The 11,226-nt window shown below is 39.4% G+C and overlaps 1 pseudogene; it reads right to left on the bottom strand.

Moving 5' to 3' along the window:
- Positions 1-10,550, bottom strand: part of LOC137989921 (uncharacterized) — a 12,556-nt pseudogene extending 2,006 nt beyond the window's left edge.
- Between the last annotated feature and the right edge of the window lie 676 nt (positions 10,551-11,226).

Here is an 11,226-nt window from a genome sequence, read left to right as displayed (position 1 = left end):
ACAAAAAAGCTTTCACAGGTCTGCTATACACTGTAAATAAATTTTCCCTTGGGAATCAGCAACTTCACATTGAAACAGGGAGATACACCATACCCAAGACTCCTAAGAATTTGCACCGTGAATTATGACAATGAAAGCCATGTCATGATCTCTTGCACATTTTGCAATGATGCTCCAAACTTTATGATGAATTCACTGAATATAACTTCTCTTAAGACTTGGGATGTCAATTTTAAAATTCTGTTCATATCGACCCCTTTATTTGTAGATAAGTTGGTGCATTTGTTTATGACATGAACTGTAGACACATGATAAGATTTGCAAACCTGTTTCCCTGGATGCTCTGGTACCTAACACCAAATTATTGATGTCTCTGAATACTCTGGTACTTAACACTAAAATATTGATGCCTGTGTTTAAAGGCTGGTGTACAGTTGACGTAATGTGCATTTGTCTGGACAGAATCGGGTCCGGACAACCTAACCGGCGCCAGCCAGGAAATTATTTCAAGCCCTGACATAAGCATAAGTACAAGTTAGTAACAGTGCAAACGTCGTTATGCCTATGCCTATGTCACTGTATAAACCAGCCTCAAAGCTGTTGTCTGAAATAGTTCCATGTACCCAAAAGGTTCTAATCTAAAGCATTTTTCTTTGCTACAAGGAATTGAAGAGGCTGCTGCCGTGGTAATATTGCCCAGGCTTCTGAAAGACGAAGGAGGGAGTCTGAGAAGATGTTGTAAAGATCTCCATGGTAATACAATTTCCACTTTTAATTTCCCTGTAGAAGTTACATGTTCATGTTTTAGGAAAAAATCAAATTCAGGTAAAAACATTTTAAACTAGGTTGAATCTTAATTCCCCTTGTCTCCTAATCCTAATACATGTACAATTATTATTCATTGTTGGTAATTTTCAACCTACACATGCAGGTTTAAATTGTCTTATCACATCCATGGGAGAGTTTAAGAGTTAATTATACCTTGTCTACAGATGATTGTCTTTGGGAAATACTGACCATGGAGCAAGCTTGTTTTCTACATTATTTATTGTCTGAACTGCCAAATGGCCAACTCTTGTGTACAGTTTATCATGCACCCAGTATGTGCTCTTTTATTTCTCATTGGAACTGGCAGTTGGCACAATGTAACCCCAAGATTAATGATTATGATTAAAATAAAAGTTCCTGCAACTTTACTGTCAGTGGCAATTCAGGGTCTCAATACATTTTGTCTGTTTTTGCAGGAAGAGGATTCATTTTATAAAGCTATAGAAGAAAGTAGGTTCCCCAGAATAGTTGGCTCTGGGGAATTTTGGTGTCTCGATCTACTGTGTGTGGCAGTGGAAGGAGTTGAGGTCCCCACGTTAGGTGCAGGGACCTCACTTGCAAATTCCTGGGCCTCGTCATGGCATGCTTTTTTGTTTTTATCATTTCATACCCAGCTAAGGCCAGTAATGTTTATCTTTTTTGTGAGACATTGTTAGGGAAACATCAACCTGAGGCTGCTAAAAAGAGGGTGGCAGTCAACAAATTTATTTCGACTCTTTCGAAGAACGGGTGTAAATGACCACCTTGATTTTCCTTTCATACCCTTACAACCGATAACGACTTTTAGTATTCATAGCTGTTGATGGCCATTAGAAGCTGATCAACCATGAAGTTATTTTAAATTCTGAAGAGCCTACTTTTCAACAGATGTAATAATACATGTACATGTACAGGTCCATGTTTTTCATTTACACTATATTGTACTGAACTTAACTTAATGAAAACCTTATATAAATTTCTTCAAGATTTCAGTAAGGATTTATTACATTTAGAGTTAATGTTTATTGAGAAATTTAGTACAAGGAGTAAATATTTTATATGCTGAGGAAAAATTGTTTATTTAATTCATCACATTTCAAAATAATTATTATTGTAGTGATAGTGCAATATAAATTCCTTCAAGGTTTCAGTTAGTATTTATTACAAAGAGTTAATGTTTATTGAGGAATTTATTACAAGGAGTAAATATTTTATGTTGAGAAAAATTGTTCATTTAATTCATGGCATTTCAAAATAATTATTATTGTAGTGTAAGGTTTCAGTTATTACAAAGAGTTGATGCTTATCGAGGAATGATCCATTTTGTTTGTTTGTTTGTATATAAAATGCAGTAGTAAGCGATTGATAAGCAAAAGGTTAGTTTTTAAACATGAAACATTGTCTCATGCATTCAAAATTCATTTGTTAATGTGGCATTTCAAAATTTTAAATCATTGCTTATGTGTAAGTAATTTGTTTTGGAATGTTCTACCAGTAAATTGCATGATGAACAAGAAATAATGTTGTCTTTGTTCTATTGTAAAAGTGCAGTTAACCCCAGATTTGGAGTTAAAGTAGAGGAAATGAAATTACCCTCGGAAAGGAGTTATTGTGAACAGAAGATTCTTACGCCATTTTTGGAGTAATTTCAACCCCAGTTTTGGAGTTGAAAAACAAGGGGTTAAAGTTATCCAAAAAAGGAGTTATTTTGAACCTAAACTTTGTACTCCACTTTGGAGTCATAATAACCCCATTTGAAGAGTTGTATTAACTCCAGTTTTGGAGTTTCATTGAGGAGTTAAAGATACTCCAAAAAAGGAGTTATTTTGAACCAAAAAGTTTTACTCCATTTTGGAGTCTTTATAACTCCAGGAAGAGTTAAAACTACCCTATATGAAGAGTTAACTTAACCCCAGTTTAGGAGTTATTTCAACCCCATTTTTGGAGTTAAATTTAGGAATTAAAGTTACTCCAAAAAAAGAGTTATTTTGAACCTAAAATTTTAACTCCATTTTTGGAGTTAAAATAACTCTCTAAAAATTACTGTGTACTGAAAATAAAAAGCTTAAGATAAAATAGAAGTAGTTATAAGAGTTTGCTTTAATTTCTCTTCAGTTAGCATTAAACAGGACTCCCTCAACCTGATTCTTGAAATCAACCAAAGTACGGTCACCAGACTTTGTGTTACTGCATGGTTTACCTTAGCAATAATCTCACCTGTGAGAGAAACGTAAAACGTCTTTGACTCAGTGCCAACTTCGTTGGTAGCGATGCAGCTATAATTACCACCCTGGTTCAGTTTGCTCCACACCACTCCAGTCCGGGAAGCCAAGGTTGTAGATGAGTTCATCAATGATATGTTGATCGGGGGCGTCCCTTCAGACAAGCACCACACATAATGCTGTGAGACTGTTCGAATCACTCGTAAAGGAATTATTACCCTTGGTTTAGCTGCAAAAAAAAGCCAATTTACAGATTTTAGCCATCAGCTAACTATACGACATTATAAACGAGAATCAGTGTCACCTTTAAAATAGCTTTAAGTTTCAAAACATCTTTCAACTGATTGGTGAGCCACGATTTTTGTGACTAGCATTGGCACTTTGCATAAATAAATACGTCCATAATATTTGATAAGTGTAAAAAGTGCTCAGCATAATCATCAGTATCGCAATGAAAAATCTAACCCAAATGAGATAAACAGACTAAAGAGAAAACTGAGAAAGAATGTTTTCAATTTACAATATCATAAGTTTAGGCTTACTCACAAAAAATCATTACTGAACGTCTCTTGAAAACAGTTCCCTAGGCGTGTTGCACGTTTTCACTCTGGCAGAACCTTGGCACTTACTTTATTTTCTACTAATATTTCCTAATGTCAGCCCTTGAGCTCATGGAGGCAGGTAAGCTGTTTCCGGCCTCTAGCCGATCACAGGGGGTACATGGAGTAGTAAAAATAACACAATCTACTCGTGTCATCTGTTGCTTTGCCAGAATCTGGGTGTGGAAACCCAGTCAGTTGGCATCAGGAGATGGACTTGTTTGAAGATGCTCTAAAAAGAAAACTGCAACGGACAATAATCAATCCTCCGAAGCTGGTAGTTTTCTGGAAGTAAGCTTTCCTTGAGCAAAAAAGTATGCTAGCCGTCACTTATAATTACACTCAGGCATCCAACTCAACAGTCTACCCATTGAGCTACCAAACTCACTGGAAAGTTGGGTCCTTTTTATCTAGGTCCTAAAGGGAAAATGTGTCCCGCTGTCTGCGGGCTCTACAAAGTCAAGCGCCTCAATTTTACAAATACATGAATGAGGGAAAAGTTTAATGGACCGAAGAAGATTATATGATACAAGTTGGCTGGCAACCAATCTCGAACCCAGGGTCCTCGGGCATTTTGATCAGCAAGTAAGCCCCAAAGAGACTCTTGGATAATGGACTTAAACTACTTTTTTCATTGGTCGCCTGAATACAACGGCAGTCCGACAGGAAGTCGGTAAGTAATTCGGAAACCCCAGACTTTTAGAGGGAGATTCAAAATCTAAAACTAGTTTCAGTGATGTTTGTACTTTCAACCTCAGAAATACATAAATCACAAAAATAACATAACGACGGGGTTTGAATTTTGTCTAATACCTTACGGGAACCTTCCCACGCTGCTAAGAACTGATTATTGTTGCTGTTGCAAAAGTACCGTGGGAAAACATTACATCAGTCTCTTTGGGAAGAAATCCGTGAAAGAAGGTCTTGTTGAAGCCATTTAGAATTGCGGAAATATAAATTTGTAGTAGAAGAGGACACTGGTGTCATTTCCACAAAAAAAATTGTCGATCGCGTTGCTTGTACGATGGGATGGACGCTGAAACACTAAAAATACACTTACCGAAAGCGTCTCAAGTTTCATCTTCATTCGCTCTTGCAGCAAGCCAATGATCATTTCTCCAGTTTCTTTTATGGTGTTTAAAAAATTTTGGTTTCCAACACTCTCAACCTGCCATTTCTACTCTGTTTCCGTTTAAACCCAAGCATGCACAATAACACCGGAACACACTTTTTCTGGGAAAACGGAGTTTATTATCCCAGAGTCTCTCCGGGCTCTCACCCGCTGACCGAAAAAAGCCCGAGGACTCTGAGTACGAGATTGGTTGGCAATGGGCAACGGGCGAAGGACAACGGGAAAGTCCTAGGCAGGAATCGAACCTACCACCGCCATAACACCAATCAGATGTTCTACCAATTAAGCTACTATAAGTCACTAGAGAGCTTGGTCGCTTTTATCTAGGTACTGCAAGGTCAATGTGCCCCGCTGTCGGCGGGCTCTACAAAGTCAAGCTCCTCAATTTTACAAATACATGAATGATGGAAAGGTGTAATGGGCCCGAGGACAAGAGATGATACGAATTGGTTGGCAACGGGAGAAGGAAAACTGAAAAATTAGAGTGTAGTGCCTGCAGACAGCGGGACACATTGTCTTTTCAGAACCTAGATAAAACAACTACCTTGTTCTCAAGTGAGTTATAATTGCTCAGTGGGTATACCATCGGACCGGTGTTACGGAGCTCGTAGGTTCGATTCCTGCCTAGAACTGATTTTTCAGTTGTCCTTCGCCAATTGCCAACCAACTTGTATTTTATCTTCTTCTTGGGAACATTATCTAAAAATAGGCTTACCGAAAGAGATAGGTCTTAAGCTTAGCTTTAAAAATAAGGTCAGATGCACTGATTTTAATTTCAAATGAAAGGGAATTCCAAGAGGTACGGCGCGCACACTGAGAAAGCCCTGAAGTCGATCAATTTGAGATTATGCGTTGGCTTCTCCAGCAAAAGTTGGTCCGCAGACCTAAGAGCTCATCTAGGAACATAAGGACTAATGAGCTCAGTCAGGTACATTGGAGTTGGATGCCTGAATGTCCTTCGCGCATTACCCGTTGTTAGCCAACTTGTATCAGGTGATATTTGTTATAGCTAATACCAAGAGGTATGTGCAGACAGATTCGGAGCCAATAGGCCCTTGCATGACCATTTCACGTGACCTTGTCAATCGTAAAAAAATGATCGCTTATAAAATTAACTGAGAATATATGGAAACCGCTGCGCATGCTGGATGGCATCCAGCGCACAATAGGCCTTTTGTAACAAACGAACACATGGTACAAAATCCGCCATGCTGGAGGGCAAGCTCATCATTATTCCCCCACTGGGACATTAAAACAAAGAGACCTGAACCAGTCAAGCTCGACTTGCCTTTGTTTACATGTCCCAGTGGGGGAATAATGATGAGCTTGCCCTCCAGCATGGCGGATTTTGTACCATGTGATCGTTAGTTGCAAAAGGCCTATTCTCTTACATCCGCCGCACTTAAACGTCAGCGACCTTAAAATTGACATTCTTACTAATTTCACCTCCCACTTTCCTTTCCTGGCATTTACTTTGTACTGCGACCATTTTTTTTTTAATCTCTCTCAACTGTTTACAGAGATGCATGATTCCAAGTTTCGCAAGATAAAGTATCACCGAGATCGCTTCATTGAAGGACAGTGAGTGTTTGGTAGCATTCGCTGAGAAACGAAAACCTGCTTTTTTGTTGTGGTCAAGCGAGGGGAAAAATATTCACTTTTGCCAATAATCCGCGCTCTCATTTGTCAGGATAACGAGTGAAGAGCGACATATGGAAAGCTCAAGTAAGAATGCTTACATGCAAGCCTGGGGCTATCACCATCTCACAGTAAACTATCGACTAAAATTCGACGACCTAGACACTCGTGTCCACCCACAGGATGCTGAAATAAATTGCTCAGGAACATCCAAGGATCTGTTTGAAAGCTTTCTACAGCAGTGGTTTTTAGCGTCAGCAATGCCAAAATGATCCGTTTGGAAGCATATCGCCGATCTCTACAATGTGTGGTAACACGCAAAAGCACACTGTATTCAGACCGTTCATGATTCGGAATTGGCTGCGCCAGAAGACCATAACCTAGAAGTCCGTATGGATTTCTGGCTAGGCTTTATACAGGATAGAAAACAATACAGTGAGTGGTACGTGAATTTGCAAGATAAAAGATTGATAGACGAGGTAATCATTCAATATTAATTTTTTTTTCTCCCTGTTACATACTGTGACATGAACCATGTTCCAAGATTGACTGCAAATAACACTTGTTTCACTTATTTTAAGAGGTTGTAAAAACAGCTATTGAAAAGTGCCTTAATTTTTACAAAATTGTATGATTTCCGTATTTTGGTCGAAAAATCATCCAATTTTGGAATAAACTCTAAGAGAGAAGAACAAAGCTTCTTAGCCTTAAGGGTTATCTATTGTCACAACAATTTTCTTTTTAGGCAAAGTTTCTTGACTCCATCTTGTTGCACGCGTCTTCCAATCGAATATCTTAAGCTTCCGTGTTCGTTAATGCGTTGGTATAGGTGTCGATTTGAGAAACCATGTCGAAGAGCACTCTTGAAATGATATTTCAAAAAAAACAAACAAACATAAAATTGCTTGTTTAAGGTTTTCGCTTTTGTCTCTCTAGTCTTGAGGATACTGTAGACTTTCTGGCCACTAAAAACAGGTTGAAAAGAAACAACAATTGTTTGATTTCTCCGTTAAGGCAGTTTTCTGATTGACAAAAGGGGAATATGATCTTGTGAAGGGGATCGCTACTCTTGTCTCTTGTGTCACTTTGTGCAGCTGTGCTCTACAAGACTAGTGGAAATACTGAAATTTGTTGATAGTGGCATCAATCAACTTAGAAGGGTAGCAAAGTTTCGAGAATGTCAACTTCAAAGCGTTCCATTCATTAATGAAAATATTTCAGTTCAATTATAGTAAGAAGAAAAAAACAAGTATTCGTTTGGCGTTTTGTAGACGCAGGTTTAGCTGTTGATGATGTTCATGCCAAGTAAGGATAGTTTGTTGTGGGTGACCAATTCACTGGTTAAGTGAGCGAGTGAATGATGCACAAAGTTGTAATGTGTTTGAAACGTTGGCAACGCTTCTGAATTACAGAATTAATTGTTTAAGGCAGATTTAGTGGGGAGTATTACCATCAGTAATAATAATCATTTTATTTTCTGTTAAATATTGGAAAGACATATCATTGTCACTTGGAATCACTTTAGTATTGATTCAAGGGTGTGTAGCCGCGCCAAGTGCCCTACTGCTTGGAGGCGTTTCAAATGAGGGATAGATGAGCGCCTAACAGGCAGCACATGTTCATTTGAGCTTCGAAAATTTTTGCGAATAGTTTTGGTCTAGTTCGCAATTTAAGTCTATCTCTCAGTTTTCATTCGTTTAACATCAGGGGATTCAAAATCTGCGATTCTCTCCTCGGTCTTGGAGATGATAAGTGAAGTCCGTCTCGATAGGTCGCTGTGGCGAACTCTATCTGATCTTGAATGAAGGGGTAGTTTTTAAAGAAACTGTGGTGCTGCGTCGGTGGGGAAGTAGTATACAAAAATTTGGTTTTATCAACGGAGTTGATAATGTAAATTGACCACCGTACAGAGATTCTAAAAGCTCTGTACGGTGGCCAATTTACATTATCAACTCCGTTGATAAAACCAAATTTTTCTATCTGATCTTGGCATTTCAAGAACAAAACTAACACACCGAGGTTGCAGATCAGGTCAAAGGAAAGTTAAGCTATCAACAACTCATAGCATGGAATCGATTATCTCTACTGGACTGATGTTACAGGATTCTTCTCCTTCTTCATTCGTAAGTAATTGCACAGATCATTTGCATATTTCTTTGGATAACACATTAAATATTCAAGTTGACACCTCAGCAGGCTACAATCGAGCTCACCGTTCCCTTGACAATATAACGGCTCACGAATCCACTTGACGTAATCATCAGAATTTAATTCCTGTACGGCGTCTGCCACATTCTACACGGCCTAAAGAATCTTTCACTTTTGGAAATGTCAACGCTAGGTTTATTCGTTACAAGACGGAAGTTTTAATGCATCATGTAATTGGCAACAAGATCGATGTGTGGATGGTTACGCAAACTTGGCTGCGTGACGAGGATAGTGTTGCTCTAGCTGCCCCCTTTCCTCAAGGCTACTCTTTCCGGAATGTATCAAGAGAAGATGATCGCCGGGGTGGTAGGACCGGTATTCTGGTCCGTGGTCACATCAAGATTCATATGGTTAACGGAGAAGAGAAACGATCTTTTGGAGTATCCGAGTAGAACCTTACCGCCCATGGTCTGACTTCCAAGTTTGTTGTTGTGTATCGGCCACCGTACTCTGATGTTCACCCGGTGCCAACCACTGCTTTCCTTACAGAGTTCTCCGATTATCTTGAAACTGCAGTCAGTTTGTGCTCTGAGACGGTGGTTATTTCTGGTTATTTCTATGGATGATTCCACTGATCCTGATCCTAGGCAACTCTCTGAACTTCTTGAAACTTTCGGATTACAACAGCACGTTACGTTTGCCACCCACATATCTGGTCACTGGTTCGATCTCACGGTTATCTCTCCGCATCCCTCGATGTTCCAGTCGGATAATTGCTTCATTGAGTGTTCTCTTTCTATTCCATCTACTTCCACAACGGTCAAGGAAGTATCATTTCGTAAATGGAAGCTAGGACATTCATCTCGAGGCATTTAAAGGGGATATTCTTGCATCAGAACTTAAGGAACTTCCTGTTACTGATCTGGCAACGACTTACGATAGAACGCTGCCTTCTATTCTTGACAAACATGCACCTGTACAGAGGAAGATACTATTAGTACGTCCTAGAGTGCCCTGGTTTGACGAAGAACTGAAGCGTCTGAAGACCAAGCGTAGAAAACTCGAAAGGAAGATGAGGAATACTAATCTAGACTCGGACATCCGCGCTTACCGTGAGGCTTGTGCTGAATAATGTTCGCGCTTGAAGGATGCCAAGAGGATCAACTATGCCGGACTTATACATGACTGTGCTGGATATTCCAAAAAGCTATTTCAGGTTGTTAACTCCCTGTGTAAAGTGAAAGGCAACAATGGTGGGAGAAAATCAAGAACTGCACCGTTCCACCACATGACTACTTTGTGCCCTCACCATCTGGCAACCTTCAGCGATTCTCCCCTGTCACCGAGCAAGAGATGCGTACCATTATTTTCTCGTCATCAAAAGCAAGTTGTCTGCTGGATCCTGTTTCTACTTGACTTGTGAAATTATGCGTGAATTAACTAGCTCCAATCATCACTAAGATAATCAACTCGTCTCTCGAAAATGGTTGTGTCCCAGACAGTTGAACGGTTGCACTTATCTCGCTGTTGCTAAAGAAAGTTGGTCTTGAGCTTGTGCAGGAGAACTTCCGACCCGTTAGTAACTTGCCCTTTGTCTCCAAGCTGGCTGAGAAAGCAGTTATCCCACAGCTGTTAGCTCATTGTTCAGAGCATCCCCCTTTTCCTACTTGTCAGTCTTTGTACCGTCAGTACCATTAGACTGAAACTGCACTAGTGAAAGTCCAGAACGACATCCTTCTTGCCATGGACAGACAAGAAGTTACTTTGCTTGTCCTCTTGGACCTTCATCACATGCTCTTGGTAGATTTGCTGCAGCGTGATCTTGGAGTGGACGATCTTGCGCTCTCCTGGTTGAAACCGCGTGTCGTCATTGATCAACAACAGTCTAGAGACTTTTGTCTTGCTACTGGTGTGTCTTAGGGAAGCTGTCTTGGGCCGAGACTTTTCATCATCTACGCTTTGCGTCTGTTCCATGTTATGAAGAAACATCTGCCAACCATGCATGGTTACGGTGATGATACCCAGCTGTATGTATCGTTTCGTGCTGGATCAGACGCTTCCCGGGATGTCGCTATCCGCGCAATGGAGCTGATGTTGAATGATGGCGAGACTGACAGCTTGCAAAAGACTGACAGCTTGCAAAAGTCAACATCGATCACATTCATGTTGGCACATCTGAAATTAAGCCTGCTGACTCGGTTCGTAATCTAGGTCCTTGGTTTGACAGCACGATGTCCATGGCTGCACACGTCGGCAAGGTCTGCAGTAAAACTTTTTTTGGGTTGTACAAAATCAGACAAATCAGGAAGTGCCTTTCTGAAGACTCAACCAAGATTTTAATCCACGCGCACTTTTGCTGTAGATTTTATAATCGTTATTGATAATATTGAATTTTTCTTTGCATTTTACTTTAAAACACTCTTTTATAGTTTTTATAGTTCAACACAGTTGAGACAAAGCTGGAAACTAATGTCCCCGGCTTTGTTTCTATTGGGTTGTAAAATTTTTATTTTTGTAAATAGTAGTTTAAAGTGTGTTTTTATACTTTGTCGTAAAGCTCTTTAGAATATTTTTACTTAAAGCGCGATATAAATTATTATTATTATTATTATTATTATTATTATTATTATTATTATTATTATTTGTAGTAGTAGTAGTAGTAGTAGTAGTACTAGTAGTA

The sequence above is a fragment of the Montipora foliosa genome, unplaced genomic scaffold (genome assembly GCF_036669935.1).
Source record: "Montipora foliosa isolate CH-2021 unplaced genomic scaffold, ASM3666993v2 scaffold_480, whole genome shotgun sequence".
NCBI classification, from domain to species: Eukaryota; Metazoa; Cnidaria; class Anthozoa; order Scleractinia; family Acroporidae; genus Montipora; species Montipora foliosa.
This window is presented reverse-complemented; position numbering and strand designations above follow the sequence as displayed.